Source organism: Pararge aegeria, chromosome 11, assembly GCF_905163445.1.
Source record: "Pararge aegeria chromosome 11, ilParAegt1.1, whole genome shotgun sequence".
NCBI classification, from domain to species: Eukaryota; Metazoa; Arthropoda; class Insecta; order Lepidoptera; family Nymphalidae; genus Pararge; species Pararge aegeria.
The window spans coordinates 13,894,494-13,912,476 of NC_053190.1; the positions used below are offsets into that span (position 1 = coordinate 13,894,494).

At 34.9% G+C, this 17,983-nt stretch overlaps 1 protein-coding gene across 1 annotated transcript in view; it reads left to right on the plus strand.

Moving 5' to 3' along the window:
• The first annotated feature begins 12,510 nt into the window (after positions 1 to 12,510).
• Positions 12,511 to 17,983, plus strand: part of LOC120627567 (pituitary homeobox homolog Ptx1) — a 65,212-nt gene continuing 59,739 nt past the window's right edge. The window contains exon 1 of the mRNA XM_039895570.1: positions 12,511 to 12,775. The gene's annotated coding sequence lies outside the window, so the exon portion shown is untranslated. The remainder of the gene's footprint in view (positions 12,776 to 17,983) is intronic.

A 17,983-nucleotide genomic window follows, 5' to 3' on the forward strand; every position in this document is an offset into this window, starting at 1 on the left:
ACGTCGACATTGGCACTTTTAGAAAAATAATTATGGAAAAATAAGTATAATAAGCTTTTTAAAGTTTTGTTTTTTTTATTTGGTGATAATTTAATTTTGTTGTATAATTTTTCGCTTGGTACTTCATTCCTAAGCAATTGTGGTTAATGTTATCATATATGTATAACTAAGTTGTGGAAACTTCATTGGTTTATGTGATATAAAAATACGGCATTACTCTTATGTGTAATAGTACTGTTTGCTTCCCTTGAAAAGCTCATAAATAAATAAAAACAAAATGGGGCATGTTCTTTACAGTAAATAGTTAAGTTATAAGTTTTACTTTAATGTTATCAATAAATAAAAAAAACGCAGTTAAAAGATTAAAATTAAGTTGAACGACAGAACAATTAAAAGTAAAACAAATATCAATAAGAATAGTAATGGCTACTATTGGTTTAAAAAAAACTGATTCGAATAGTGAGCTCATCGTGTCTACAATCATTCGCCCAAGTTTAAAAAAAATGGTTTCTTATATCGTATGATTTGGTATATACTACAACAAAAATACTTTACACGATTTACAGTTTATGCTGTCCTTATAGTGTTTAAATCATAGTCACCTCAAGAGATACCTAATTATTGAGTACGATTTTAACAAACCAACGTCTAGATATTATCTATATTATTATTATGAAATTAAATGAGTATTGAGCGGTCATGAATATTCAACGCGAATAAATTAGGTACCGACCTACCTTCTGTGACCCAATCAAACCTACTTTGGAAATGAAATGAAGGGAATTACAAATTTATTTTGTACTAGCTGTGCCTCACGGTTTCACCCGCATGAACTATGGTTGTCTACAACGGTCCTCCATAAATCGTCTCTTTAACGCAGAGATTTTTTCCTGCTAATCACCTCGCAGGATTACATTAAACTCTTTATTTGTATACCACAACATTAACATATATAAGTAGTAGTACAATAGGCGGCCTTATAGCTTAATAGCGATCTATGCCAGGCAACCTTTGAATTAGGAAAAAAAAGAAGAGGAGAATAGACTGCTGGTGGTACAAATACTAAAATACATACATGCGAATAACTACATGCTAATAAATAAACTACAATGCTGCTTAGCGGCAGAAAAAAGCGTGGTTGTAGTACTTCGACAGACGAGATTTGACAAAAAAGCTCTACTACTAAAAACTAGATCGAAGATTAATCACTCAGCAAATATTCTCTTTGGATGACACCTCCTTTTTTGCTGAAGACACAAGCTTGGTACGAGTCTTTAGGTTGGTACCTAGGTACAATGACGATGGAAAACAATGCGACGAGGACTACGTTTGGGAGCACTTGCTTGGAAAAATACCTATTCTTTCTCCCCTAATATAAACCGAGTATTCCAAAATAAGGTTCAAACAACACATTTTTGCTATATTTAAATAAATGAACTTCTTCATAGCTAAAAAAGAAAATAAGCACAAAAAAAATTGTTTTATAATAAATAAAAGATAAAATTAAAAAAGAATTTTTCAATGCATGTTTGTTTTTATTTTTTTATTTATTATATTTATAAAAAATAATAAAAAGACTCTTTAATTATAAAAGCAAGAAGAAGTGCAGCATAGATATGGTTTTTATTTTCCAAAGCAATAAATAGTGTATAAAAGGTCATAGGTTTTGTGCGTAAAAAGGCGTGAGGGAAGTGCTGATGGCACTGAAGATTTTTTTACATACCTACGTATTTTGATCTTCATAAATTTAGCGTAACAGTATATATTTTATTCTTACGTAAACCATTATAAAACAATTAAGAAGAAATGCATTATATGTATGTTGTATTTTTCAATCGGATAAAAGGATTGACAAGTCGTAGGTTTTCTGCGTTAAAAGGTGTGAGCAAAGTGCTCAAGGCACTAAAGATTAAATAAAAAATTTAAAAAAAAAAAAAAAACCAACGATCACAAAACATTGATCAAGTACCAGCCCACTCCAGGGCACGAGTCTCCTCACACAATGAGAAGGGTTAATGCTCCTCACACAATGAGAAGGTTGTAATGCCGTACTCCACCACGCTGGCCCAGTACGGATTGGTAGACATGCAGGTTTCCTCACGATGTTCACTTACTTGAAGCAAGTGATATTTTAATTAGGTACTTAAAACGCACACAACTTATAAAAATTAGAGGTGCGTGCTGGAACTCCAACCTTTTATGTTTTGGAGAAGATTAAAACTACGCACACTTCTGAGAATTTATTTATTACTAAAAATATGTTTAGTTTTGAAGTTATTTTTTATTATCTTGCTGTTCGAGTAAACTCAATATTGGTAACGATTCTCTACGTTTTCTGATTTAAAAGGCGTGAGCAAAGTGCTCATGTCACTGAAAATGTATATCTACGTTATTTTGATCTCCATACATTTTACATAACAGTAGATATATCATTCTTACGTAAAACAGATAAGCTATCATATAGACTACATGAACGAAAATAATTTTGTTATCCTTGCCAAATTTTATATTCACGAAAAACAGATAGCGGATGCAATAAAGGGATTAGTGACATGTTTATATTATAGCATTGCATACGTAAAGCCTTATCTGCGGCCATAAATAAAGGTAAATCTAGACTGTTATCAATGCCACTGAATTTTTCGATTAGATATCAATCACGAAATGTTTCTCATATCCACGATTTCAAATTGGGCTTATGCGTAATATAAATAAATAAGTAGCGAACTTACTTTTTATTTTTGGATTCAAGCAGGCGCTACTTTGCGGAAGTCCATAATATACTATAGCTAGTGGTAATATACTTAAAATGGGAGGTCCTATTATTACAAAATTTTCTCTGGTCTTGTCTGCTGGGCTCTTAGGCCGTGGCTAGTTACCACGTTACCGGCAAAGACGTGCTGAAAAGCGATTAAGGTGGATGTTCCGGTTTGATGTTGCGCAGAAATTTAACAAAGGTACTTATTGGATTGGATAGGAGTTTATTGTAACTGGCATTTCTGGAGTGGAGACCGCGCACTGGTAGGCGCAGTGTGGGATGACCTCCAGCCCGCTGGATAGATGACCTTAAAAACGTAGCTGAAAGCGACTGGATGAGAAAGGCGGAGTACCGTGTGTGGCGGCGTGCTCTCGGAAAGGCCGATGTTCAGCAGGCCGATGATGATGATGATGATTCAACCAGTTAAAGAAAATCCAACCACTAATACTTCATAAAATAAAGTTTACCTGACCGATTTCCTGAAGATATTATAGTGTAAAAGTGTGTGCAAACTCTCTATTCCCTCATTCTCATAATCCGTTGGGAGGTATGATTTGACACGACCGGAAAGAGATCAGGCGTAGGACAGCTTAACATGCTCTTCGTGGCACTGGGGTCAATCACCGCCTATTTTCAAACCCCGGGCTGGTACAAAGAATTTCTTGATCGAAAAATCCAATACCAAATTGGCTTACCCGAGGATTGTAGCCAGTACCTCGTGATCTTCAGATGAACATACTAACCACTAGAGCAACGAGGCGAATTATTTTTTAAGTCAATTTCAGGGACAGCAAAGGACTCCACCTAGTTGAAACCGTCAGTCTAAGGTGCTAACTAATATCACTAATTAGTGGGCTAAGTAATGACATGTAATATAACAGCGCATAAACCTTTATAGTGGTGCATAAATTGCAGCTAATGGAGCAATCAGCGGGTTTATTGTTGTATAATATCTGTATAATGTGACAGCTTAATTATGCAACTATTGCTGAAATGATTGCTAGGTTGTTGCAATTTATGTTGCAATTGATGATGTTTCAGGCTCTAATCAAATAGGTACGGGCATCTATCCTATAATATCCAACGTCCATGGCTGGACTACCTTTATTCCCGCCGTTTGTTGATATTCATCACGCTGGGTAGAAGGGTTTTGATCACAGTAGTAGTAGACTTGTAGTACAGAAGACGCTGATGCCCGTTCTCCGTTATATTTATTTAATCGCACGTCACCTGTGGGAAGAGGAGGGGTGGATAACTGTATTCTGGGTGAGCTTTGCTATCTATGCTTACTTAGTCGATCGCGTGAAAGTTTACTACGATTTGTATCGAATCGAAAGAGTCATCGCCATCTTGTGACAGATCTTTTTCCCAGTACTGTAACTTATATCATCAAAAACGCATCAATTTTTGAAAGAAATGCCTTTTTCGGCTAAAAAAGTGGTAGATAACAGTCATTTTCCACAAGGAAAATTAAGCAAAACTTACCTTAAGGCCTTAAGTTTAGTTTTAGGTTAAATCGATTTTGATGAAGTTTTCTGCATTGCATTGCATCTTTTGGAAATGGGTGCTTATCTAGATATTATGTTTTGCTGTCGACAGTATAATTACTTGCCTAACTTTAAGTATAAGTTTCTTAAGTTTGCAAAACAAGTTTAATTCCAGCTTCTAATATTAATTAGGTACCTAAATTAGGTGTTTATTTAGGAACGTGTTTGATCTCTGCTCTAGAGTTCTAGATTACTTGAGCAAAGTCAATGCGGAGTATATACATGCATAAACAGCATGCTTCTGCATAGATTATGTGCGATTAGCTTGAGAGCATAATCCTTTGTCAGCCGTCATCGAATGAACTTGACCGCGACAAGTCACCGTTGCTCGTACCTAGGCTCGACATAGGCTACGTGTAAGTTATAACTAGGTAGTAATTAAATAAATAGCTCGGAGAACCGATGGACGTTGGGGTCCCAAGGTGTTGGAATGGCGACCGGTAAAGGCAGCGTTAATTGACCCCCCAACGAGGTGGGTGTCATAAAACGAGTCGCTGGGAGCCGCTGGAAACAATCGGCCCAGGATCGTGGATATTAAACGCGCTACAAAAGACCCATTTCCGTGCCGTGGACGGCAATCGGTTAAAGTGTTTTTTTTTTTTTAAACTTAATTTATTATTACAGGCTTTATACCTATTGCGCTAAATAAGCTACTTCTGAAAGCAGAAACAAAAACTAATGTGCGTAACTTAACTATGCATACTGAACAACTGTTCAGCGACCGCCATGATGATTGTGATAGTTATTGATTCGGTAAACTAATTTAAATTCAATAACAATAGCAGATAGATAAGGCGGAGAACGTCTGTTAAGTTGTTACCTGTGCCAGATGATCTCGCTCTTCCCTTACAAAACACATTTTTATTTCAATTTATTAATATAATAAATTTATTTATTTATTTTCGAATGTGAGTGCGAGTATGTTATGTGTTCGTTCCTTTCTGTGTATGAGTGTTTGTGTGTGTGTATGTGTGTGATCGTGCTTATGCGCGTGATTGTGTGTCTGAGACTGATTATTATTTAAGTAATAAACCTTATTATTGAATAAGTATATAATGACACTTATTTTAGCAGTTGCAAAAGGAGTTCCGTTTTTACATATGTCAGTGTTTTTAACCATTGAGTAATTTTTGTTTTACAGTCGTAAGAAATCGCTGCGACATGGGTGACAATAATATCACGATTTTTTTTGTGATTTGTAGTCTTTGAGTAGGAAATAATAAGTAAATTTCGAAAAATGGGAAGATCTTAAGGGTATTTACAAATTTATCGTTTCACTATCTGTTGTACGCGTTCTTAGTCCTTTTTCGTACGGTTTTTAACAGATCCCGTGGGAACCGTTTGTTTTTATGGGATAAAAAGTACCCTGTGTCCTTTCAACTAACTCTATGCTAAAAATCATGTTGATTGGTTACTTCGTTACAGCGTGAAGGAAGGATAAACAAACAAACACACTTTTGCATTTATATTATAAATTAGGATTGGTGTGTCTTGAAGCAAGCGTTGATTTTCTCGTAAGTATCATATACGTGCTACTAATTGTAGACCAGAGGAAGTCTTGCCCCAAACCTTGATTAGAGATATTATCTTGTTATTGCTAACCAATAGTTAGGATATATAGAGTCATACAGAGGTCCCACGGAGGCGTCTAGACAGAGAAATCGTGGTGTTAATACAGGGCGATTGCCCTCACTGGCCTCAGTGATAGGTACTGTCGCGAGGCAGTGAAGGCAATGTCGGCATTTACCACGAGATCAAAGACGTTGAATTTCTGTAGCGTTTTATTTATTATGTGGTAGTACGAATTTATGTAGTTTATTTATTAAATTAATACTTAAAGGTTCTACAGAAATATTTCCTAAAGTGGAAGTAAATTTGCATCCTCGTTTTTAGCGCTGCCGTCAGGAAATCTATATGCAATAGTACATACGGACGGCCGATTGGCGCAGTGGGCAGCGACCCTGCTTTCGGAGTCCAAGGCCGTGGGTTTGATTCCCACAACTGGACAATATTTGTGTGATGAACATGAATGTTTTTCAGTGTCTGGGTGTTTATCTATGCATTATATGTATTTATGTATATTATTCATAAAAAATATTCATCAGTTATCTTAGTACCCATAACACAAGCTACGCTTACTTTGGGACTAGATGGCGATGTGTGTATTGTCGTAGTATATTTATAATATTATTATATTTATATAAATAAATAATATTAGACAATACACACATCGCCATCTAGTCCCAAAGTAAGCGTAGCTTGTGTTATGGGTACTAAGATAGCTGTTGAATATTTTTATGAATAAAATACTTATTAATATACAGATAAACACCCAGACACTGAAAAACAATCATGTTCATCACACAAACATTTTCCAGTTGTGGGAATCGAACCCACGGCCAAGGCACTCAGAAAGCAGGGTCGCTGCCCACTGCGCCATTCGGACGTCAAACGCTATCCATAAACTAATGCATAAACGCTATCCATAAAATAATGCATAAACGCTCTCCATTAGTAGAAGAGCGGGTTCAGATAGCTACGGGGGAATGCCCTCGGATTTGTTGTTGATGAGGCAGACCCCGATGCTTTATTTTTGGCGAGACATCTGCGACGCGCGATTAGTCAGTCTAATCGTTACTGATCGCTATTTGTTAGTGGTGTTCACATAGGCTTATAAATATTTGAATTAAAACTACTGTTACAGTAATTTTGTAAAGTGGGTAAATAATTAAACTTTTGATATCAATAACTTAACTTGTGATATATTATTATATTTAAAAGCAGCTTTAACGAATGTGTAAAAATAATAATATGTAAAAATGTGTAATAACTCTTATTTAATTATGAATGAAATGTTTTCATGACTTAATTAAAATTATATCTGATGTTCATGACGGTATAAATACGGGTACATTATCGGTACACTTCAGTGACGCTGACGCTGAAATATTTAGCAGAAGAGAAGAAACGTGATGCTAAGAGCGTATGATGGCTGAAGATTTCATTTAGATTTTTGAAATTTTTAGTTGTCTCAAACATTTAACATAACCAAAGTAGACACCACATAAATAGTATTTTTTATTCTATTCCAATTTTTTTTATATATAACTAACTAATGGATTAAATAATAGTCTATGTTCACATTTATTATAAGCTGCATGAGATGAGCATCATCTTCCTTATCCCGAAAATGTCCCACGGTTGGGGAGAGGTCTACTGTCTCATATAAGAGAGAGATTGGGCTCTCCATTCAGCCACAATATGGTAATAACTGAAATCGACGTTTCAACGTGGTTTTCGAGGCCTGCTAATGTATTATGACGGCCGATCGGCGCAGTTTGCAGCGACCCGGCTTTCTGAGTCCAAGGTTGGATTCCCACTACTGGAAAATGTTTGTGTGATGAGCATGAATGTTTTTCAGTGTCTGGCTGTTTATATGTATATTCTAAGTATATATGTATATTATTCATAAAAATATTCATCGGCCATCTTAGTACCCATGACACAAGCTACGCTTACTTTGGGGCTATATTTATTTATTATTATTATTATCATTTTTAATATTATGCAAAACGAAAAATACCTTGCGCAGTAAAATCATACATAGCTTTACTTGATAAAATTAATTTAGTGTGTATGATGAAAATTTGTAGAATAGGTTGATTTTTACTTACAACTCTAATGAAATACGGGGTCAATAGTAAATTATATAATTTTAAAGACGTCATAGACATATAGGTAAAAAAAACTTAACTAGAAGACAGGTACACATTTATTGATACTATTTAGACCTTTAAGCTACCCAAAATTTCAAATGGGTGTTTATTGTTTTATTTTAAAATCACGCGGCCAGTCCAATCGATCAAAATTACATTGACATTGTTTTTTGCATTACTGGAAAAAGTCACGTTATGTGACAGATCTTTTTATATTAAATCAGGTTTATAATGTTTTAAAAGTATGTTAAATCTGAGCATAATACACAGGTTATCCCGTGAAACCAAAAATGTTATAAATACGAAAGTGGTTTAGTATTGGTAACATTAATAGGGCAGTAATACATACTGCACACACAAATAATAATCATAGGTGAAATAGCGGGTACAACTAGCCCTCTACAAGGGTGTTCTCATGTGGAAGACATGTTTTAGGTGTTGACCTCAAGTTCATTGAAGCCCTAAAAACTAGGCTATAATGGCTAAACGGATGGGTTGCCTTCCAAAATTCCTGCACTCAGATCGTAGATCTCTTCTTCTTGACATCCCCTGTCTGTATTGTAGGCTGTCTGGTAAAGATCGCTCGTGCGCAATATGGACGCCTTTTGTAGCATATTTTTTTTCAGTTGCTTGTTATTACGTTACGTATGGTGTACAATAAAGTTTATTTTAATTTCATCTTATTTGATTTGATTTTATTGGATATGTAAGTAGTCTCCATTCTTGCAAACTGGTTCATCTTTGGTCTTTATATTTTATCTGTCTTTTTTATATCAGATAAGCTTGCTTGTCGAGACTGTCATGCCTTATGCCATATGTAGAGATTTTGATGATCGGGTTAGAACCGGAATATCGACGAGATCTGAAAACAAAAATACGTCCACTGTTAATTAAAATATTTGATTGATTATCGGTCTTATAAGTATGTATTATATATTTAACATATAAAAACGTACTTTTGTATATGGGTAAATGTGAAACCTGATTACTTAAAATGTTATTTCAAGCAAAGTACAAACATAGACCTTTGGCCGTATTTTTATAGCGCTCAGAGATTTAGAATGCTTTACAACATTGTAAAACACGATAACACAATACTTTATTTAAAACTGACATTATTTATTAGTGTTATCTGCATATCGTCTGAGAAAAGTAGAGAATTCCTATGGGTTGGGTATTTGCTTTCATAAAATAAATATTATAGTATATAGTATAAATATATAGTGTTAATATTATGGTATCGAAAGTAGTTATTACCTTTGCCTAAGTTTTAAATATGTATTGAAAGGCATTAACTCAATTGTGGTCAACTACACAATTGATATCAACTAAATGACAATGTTACTTTGCAGGCCGCTTCGCTTTCATCCATTCTTTTTTTCTTATTCATTCCATCTTGTAAGAACAAGATATTAGTAAACATATTGGTAAATTGTGAAATAACGTTGGAAAAGAGCAACTGCTGTCTTCCGAACCTGTTGTAGAGTCACTACGAACAGATAGACTTAAGGTTTCAAGAATGCTTCTAAAATAGACGTAGTTACTTGAAAAAAAAAGCATTAAGCATGTACAATCATGTCTCAATAATATTCCAATTTTGACAATTCTTTCGAACACGAATATCCTTACGTATACAAGTCTCTAAACTAAACTAAATTGACAAGCTTAAAAGTAGAGTTTTAAATTTAAGAGAAGCTCCAGTATAACTTTTGTATTTTCAACTGACTTTAAAAAAAGGAGGAGGTCCTCAATTCGAGTGTATGGTTTTTCTTTGTACCATAATATAAAAAAAAAAAGTTATCACCATCCCCTTACAATTATGTAAACATATATGTATGAACGCTTCATAAGTGCATAAAGATATTTTGAATTTGAATATATTTGTTACACAATTACTCCGCCAATTATAGACCGATTTTGATGATTTTTTTGATGTTGTTTCGTATGTGGTGGTGTGGTCCTATTTTAATATGGTGTAGATCTATTGGCGGGATCCTGGAAAAATCGAGGGTACTCTTCAAATGTTATAGGAACATCTATAGCGATTTAAGTATTTTTTAAGTAACTTGAGCATTTTCTTTCGAAAAGTAAAATAACGTCAAACCGATGAAGAATTAGGATTGCCACCAAAACGATACAATAATAAGCTTGCAATTATGGTAGATAGTAGATAAGCAATTTTTGCTCGTTACATCAAAGGAGCTGATGGTGAAGTGCCGGGAGAACTCCTCAACCATTAACGCCCCGGCTTCGGGAAAAACAATATACTTATCGTATTATTTATAGAAGGTTATGAGCAGTTGACATTTGGCTACTATAATTTAGATATTATAACAATCCTACCCACTAACTAACAACGCACGGCAATTAATATAAGTTAGAAAGAGATGTATAAATAACAAAGGCTAAGTGCTAATACCTACAGTTTATGACACAAATCCTAAATGAAAATACAGGAGATAATTTTTCTAAAAAACCTATTTATACTATTTAATAATATGACATCGAATTTTCATGAGGATTAATGGAGTGCAAAATTATGACTATACCTTTTTAGATATGTCGATTATGAAATATATATCCCTTAACCTATTTTCCATAAGTATTCATAAAACTGGCAACACTCTTTAAGCTGTCAAATTAGGTACGGATTTTCGGAGAGTGAAATTTAACACTATGGCGACTTTTATATTTAGGTTCACAAAATTGCTTTCAATAATATACTATTAGGCATATAAAGCATTCTTTATTTTCTATCCAAAAAGTTGGCAACATAATTTAAGTGGTCATATTAGTTAAATATTTGTGGAGTACGAAATAAAGCCTTTGGTGCAGTTTTAATAGAAATATAGCCTTTTACCAATTTTCTTTTTTCAAAAAGGTGGCAACACTTTTTGACAGTCAGGTAAACTAATGTTTAGGATTAGTAGATAACGAAATTAGCACTATGACGATTATCTATTTTAGTTTGAGATATTAAATAAATATTAGATACTGGGGGCATCTGAATCGAAGCCGGATCTGTTTAATCAGAGACCTACTATAAAACTAGATTATATTCAGTACGTATTACATACGACCTTATCAAGTTATAAATATCAATAGGGTCGTATCGCATCATCAGAATAAATTATAATTTATAAATAATCGCACTGCATAGGTACCTTCGTAAATAGATAACAAATAAAGTATCTACACACTTTTTTATATCGGTATTTAAGTTTTATACTTACTAATTACTAAAAGCAGACATTTTCCATTGTGTCATGCATTTTCCGTCGGGAACTTGCCGACGGTAATCCTGTACACAGTTTTCTGATTACAGATTTTCAATTAGGAACTACAAAAACAGTTTATATAAAATTTTTTATATGAACTTAATAAAGCACATGGAAATTCCTGAATAAAAGCACACACGGCGTCGTGTTTCAGACGTGCTCGCTGCAAGAAGGTTGCGCGTCTGGCCGCCATATTGTATCGCGCCCCTCCCATTACATCATAGCGCCTTCTGATTGGTCAGCAGACACGCGGTGGGCGGGGCATACCGCGCCTAAATGTTGCCAGCTTTTTGAATAAATAATTTCAGTAATTTAAGTAATGAAGGCAATTATGGCGTTGTTTAGCTAAGTTTGCGCGGCAGCGAGTGGGAACTTTATATTTATACTCTCTTTATGTACGCCGACGCGGTTAATGCGCCCGATCTGTTTACGTTGCGAACGGTTTATTTATTGCGGGCGACGCTGCAAACGATTTAAACTGCAATTATTTTGCTCTCTATAAGGAAAACATATTGCATGATTTAAATGCTTTGGACGTTGCTTTATAAATTTAGGATGATTTAAATTTTTATTACCTCTTGCCTTATCCTTATGCTTCTACAAACCTTTTTTTTTTAAATATAAATGCATACAAAATTCTAGATTAAACTTAATATAAAACAGAGCATATTACTTACCTACTGACAGATTTTTAAACGCATCCTGATGAGTAAACACGTCTATTTTACCTTCAACTTTCTGAAATATATTGTTTTATTTAGTTATAATTTACGAAAAAACTTACTTAATTTAGGATTTTATTTGAGAAAAAAATGTAGTTAAAAGGATGTTTGTTAAGTCACCGAATAATTGAATGTCACAATAGCGTCCACGTCCATCCGAAGTAAACAGTGACGTCACGAGGCGTCACAGCAGCCCGATAAAAAGTCGATTTTATCCGCATAAGTTCGGCCAGCTGACTGCGTTGCCGCCCCCGCGCCCCCACACCCGCACGCACTGAAAACTCAACACGGCGAGATTTCAGCTAGAGCGGGACAGCTCTATTCGGAAAATGTGTACACTAAAGAGAGAGAAACATATAGGGTCGCGACGTCGCGGTGGGCGGGAATGCCGAATGATGTATAGAGTGGTGGAGTTAGGTTCAAATTGCGTCGGGAAGTGGCCGAGATTAGAGCCAGTGCGGGCCGTAGCGCGCGCGTTCGTAAGCCCACTTAAGACTGTTTTTAATACTAGTATTTTTTACGCCCCGCAAGGATTTAGCGGATTTTAGAAATACTCCGGTGGAGATCGCGCGGTTTGATTTATCGGTATCTGTTCTGTGTTTACGTTTGGTGACGGGCTGACCGCGTGCTCGTAATCCAGCGGCTTGGAGCAGATTATGACGGATATCAGCGGATTTGGTGCACTGTGATCAGGAGCAATCCCGTTCAACAGCTGTTCAACTGATCTAACCGAGGAATTAGCAAAATTTTCACTGTAAGTACTAAGGTTAGAGGTTAGTGAATTAGGTATTAATACTAGTGTAAACGTTGTAAACAGGGATGTGTACTTGTATAAAAACATTGGGTATTCTAAAGTTGTTTTTACAATCTATATTGTAGACGGATTTTTGAAAATTATTCCACGACCTGCTATCATATATCCTATGTTGGTTACTGTGTACCTAGCGGGTAATCACATCCCTGAAAACCTAGTAATTTGCTCAGAAAATAGAAATATTAATTTTCAGTTAAGTAGTATACGAAACGGAACTTTTTTTTTTTTTAAAATTTAACTTTTTGAACAATGTTTACGAATATTTACGAATAATTCCACTGGATACTTTTCTTTATTTTTTCAAAGTAAACAATCTATTAATTACTTTTAGTGTACCCAAAGTAAGTTTAAAAAGTAGTAAAAAAAACAAAAACTTATTAAAATAAATAAAAACAAATTAACTTAAAAGAGATTCCGCGTATGGTATAATTTTTTTATAGCTAACTTTAGTCTTGAAAGTAAAAAATAAATTGTTTAATAATGATCGATGGAACTATCGTAGAAAGCAGGTTTTGTTATGATATTAGGATAAACGTATCTAGGTACTATAAGGTAAGTAGATGAATAAAATCGCATGGATATTGATGTTGACTTTATCTCTTATGTCTAAGTGTAGTCATATATTATCAAATTAGGACTTATGTAATAAAAGATGTAAGATTGGGAAAAATAGAAAATTAACGGATAACTGTTATTTTTATTTACATTAAAAGAAAAAGAACTAGAAATTTTGGTACTAAAAACTTGAGGGGAAATAAGCTGATGATAAAAAAGGTAGTTTGGATTTTTTGTTGGCAAGTCATGCAATCTTTTTGGCTATAGGTATTTTTACCAGATAATTTGATTTGAAAACTAAAATGATTCTAAAATTTCTTTGGGACTAATCTGAAATTATGTCCCTTTAAATAAATAATAAGTCGGTTTAAAAATGCCAGACTCTTGTTACTCTTGTGAAACATGAAGAAACTTCAAACAGATAATTTAGAACCTATTCATTATTTTTTGAAGTCTGATTTGAACCAATAAGGATACCCACTTCCCGATGGCCTATAATTTTAAAGGAGGCGTGAAAGTAGATCATAGAGGCTGAGATATGAATAACGTCAATCCGAAAACCAATCCGTTGTAATACTCTGTAAATGTGCTACGTTGTTAAATTAGTGACCTTTAACGAGAAGTGTAAGTAGATAGCAGTAGATAAATATGTGTTTTTTATTACTACACATTACTTGCACTACTTACTCATTCCTACTTAAATTGGAAGGATTGTTAGAACTAAACATTCATCAGTGAAAATAAGCTGTTTATAATCTGGCCAGATCTAACTAACCGCGGGATGAAATGTTTTTTTAGTACCTAATATTTAAAAAAATCCACCAAAAAAGTCCACCATTCCGCACGGGGCCAGCGTGGTGGACTACGGCCTCAACCCCTTCTCATTGGAGAAGGAGACCCGTGCCCTGTGATTTCCCGGTGATATGACGATGATGATTAAAAAAATACACCGTAGAGAAATAAGTTAATAGATATACCAATGAAATATACCAATTATAATTATACCTAAACTCTTTTTTAATTCATAATCAGGTTTATAAGATATGGCTGTAGATAAAAAAATATAAGACACATATCAATTATAATTTATGTAGGATCATCAACGTAAACATCAATCATTCATCTTTAACTAAAGAAGTGTCAGTCTTATAATTTGTCAACTCCCTATAACATGTATATAAACTTATTGCCCACGATTTTGCTCGACTAAAACGGTTCACTAGAAATGTTTTAATCCAAAAAGCGTGCCTTTCACCAAGGTTCTAATGATTATTCGCACGCATGGCGCAAACTTGAAAGCTGCGAAGGACGCGTTTTCTTTTTCTAGTATTCATTGACAGACCAAGCAGATGACCTACCTGATTGTAAGTAGAAATCCATCGCCTTTAAACAGTGCACCCTGTGGCGTAGGTGCTAAGCCTCATTTTATCTACCCAGTACCCGCTGCATAGCACGGATTTCCTCCCACAATGAGAAGGGCCCAGTGCGTATTGGTGGACCCCACACACCTATAAGAACATTATGGAGAAATCTCAGGCATGCAGGTTTCCTCACGATGTTTTCCTTCGCCGTTGAAGCAATTGATATTTTAATTGCTAAAAACGCGCGTAAAAAAGTTGGCGGTACGTGCTGGGATTCGAATTCGGCTCCTCGAAAGTGAAAGGCTGTGACGTCTTGTGCTAAGCCTCATGAGCCTGTAACAACACCGGCAACCTCCACTTTCATACTGGAACAGCCATGCTGCTTGGCGACAGAAATAAACATGGCCGTGATACTTCCCCGGACGAGCCCTTTCACAAAAACTCTGCTACTACTAAACGTCTGCGGTTGGACACCTTGGTGTAGATTTCGCTTAGGAAATACCTCATCCTCATTGAGACTTGCTCACAAGGCCATGTTTTGTATTGTGTTTTGAAAACCACAGCGGACGCAGGTTGCATGTCATAGATAGCACTAACTTTAGGCCTTACCTTTAAAAAATGTCTCAAAGTCAGGACCCATTATAAAGTGTTCAATGTAAAAGAATGGGACATACTGTAAAACACTTTTTACTGTATTAGAATGTATTGTTTGTATTATGTGAGTATCGATCATAACACTAATTTAATGACACAATTCGGTAATAATATTCAGAATTCTTAACTAATGGGACTGTTTTTTTCTTTTTAAACTTTAAATTTTTTTTTAATAGCCAGCAGTTACTGGCTGGCTAGACGTATATTTTTATATGATTATTTTTACTTTAACCTTAATTATTATGTTACTACCGATGCTATATTTAAACTTGGAACTTTCCAGTCCAATAACTTAAACACATTTGAGAGCGCGAAAGAATTTCGGGGATATCCCTGCTAAACTCTTTTTAGAATATTGAAAGGATGTCTGTTGATCTTCGACTTGAAAGGTCATCGTAGAAGCGTTGTACAAACACCTCAGCGCAGTGTACATAGTGCCATAAACACTAAAACATCAACTTGGCATAAACCACAATTCCAGAGCCCAGGTTTCAATAGAGTCGAAGGCTTTCTCGTAGACCACGAAGTTCAAATGCTAAACATCTCGGTATAGCATTTGGTTTACTTATTAGATCATTAACCTATTAAGCACTTACTTGCCAAGTAACTTTTCTTGCCTGTAGATTAAATAAGTGTTCTGAATGAGCTAAAAGAAATGTAAATGTAGTGCCATCCTTTTCACTCTGTTATTCGTGGAAAAGGACAGCACTACATCTACCTATTTTACTTGTTTACTACAAAATTAGCACCATATACCATTATCCGTTTCGGCTCCTGTCGATAATAAACTGATAGCTTCTTAGTTGATTAACAATAATGACTCAATGGTTTTAGGATTCTGTACTTTAAAATGCAAAAAAAATATTTCGAATATTAACTGAATGAGAGGAATATAGTAGATAAATGATAGAAAATAAAGTGACCTAATGACGGAAGCACAGCGTAAATAAACGATTTCTGATATCCAATTAAAAATAAACTCTTCAGCATAGTTATTTAAAGAAAAAAAGGGTGTATGTACACGCGTTAGAAGTTATACTTCTTTGGCGTTACAAGATAAAAATCGTTTGAAACATTTCATCCTTCTCCTTATTCTACGTTTGTAGAAAAAACGACACTAGCAATAAAAAATATATATTTATACATTGATATTAATATTTAATACATAGTTTTATTATAACGCATTATCTAGTTTTCTAAAGTTGGTATGTTGATTATAGCTAACTTTACGGTGTCGCGCGCGCATCGTAAAAATTTACTCTCATAATTTTTCTCTAACGCGCCAAAACATGTATAACTTCAAAAAAATCGTTGCCATGCCATGCCTTGCTCATATATTTTGAGTTTGACACAACAAACATAAAGGTTTGAAATATGTACGGACCTCTCTCAAAACGAGGCTCGCTCGCGCTTGACAGGTTATTTTATCACGATTCACAAATTTCATAATCTTTAGTGTAGTATAACAGAGTTGTGTTACCTATATTCGTAATCTATAAAATCCTGCGTGTAGAGTTTTACCTCACATTTCATTGATACATAAAAGTATAAAAAAGTTGAGCTCTGTTTCCGTCCGTTACCCGTCTGGAACGAAATTATGTAAGCTATTTACACATTGTGAGAATTATTTATAAACACCCATTTACATTAGTAGCAGTTTTGGGAGAGGTCGTCCGCAGAGGTACTACCGCCATGCCTTTTTCTGCCGCCAAAGAGCATTGCTGTTTTAATCTGTCTTACAAGGTTTCCGGTTGATTTAGATGCACATGAGGCTTAACACCTATTCTTCAGGTTGATGAATACAAGGCGTCCCTTCGTAGGACTTCTTCCATGCATGCCCTGCAAAGTAGCTGAAGATACAAGCTAGAGTATCCAATTACCATCAGATGGGTGAACAATTAATCTTAGTGTAAATGCACCATGCAAAGCATAGCTTTATAAAATCACAGATTATTTCTCGTATACCTACATATATCATATACAAATATACAAGCACATATGATATCACATTTTGTTTTCGCTACGATACCATTGCTATGGCAACTAGTTGTACTATCCGACCTTTATGCTACGTTAAAATCAGTGCTGATCCAATAAGGAGCAGCTCGCTCGTTACACTTTTTGAAAGTAATTACTTACGTTTAAGTTATTTGTACATTAGCCGTGAGGTTCCAGATTAGAATACAGTACGCTTTATAAAATTACAGATTATTTATCGTATACTTACATATATCATATACATACTTACAAACTCATATGATATCACATTTTGTTTTCGCTACGATACCGTTGCTATGGCAACTAGTTGGACTATCCGACCTTTATGCTACGTTCAAATCAGTGCTGATCAAATAAGGAGCCGCTCGCTCGTTACACTTTTTGAAAGTTCTTACTTTCGTTTAAGCTTAAGTACATTAGCCGTGTGGTGCCGGATTAGAATACGGTTGATACCCCTCTTCTTCCGGTACCCTGCGAGGCAACTTAGAAAGTAAAACAGATAACTGGCAGCAGCGTCTTCTTTGCTTCTACTACCATCTAAAATTGTACGTTCTACCTTATTGTGCTGTTGTATTTGTAT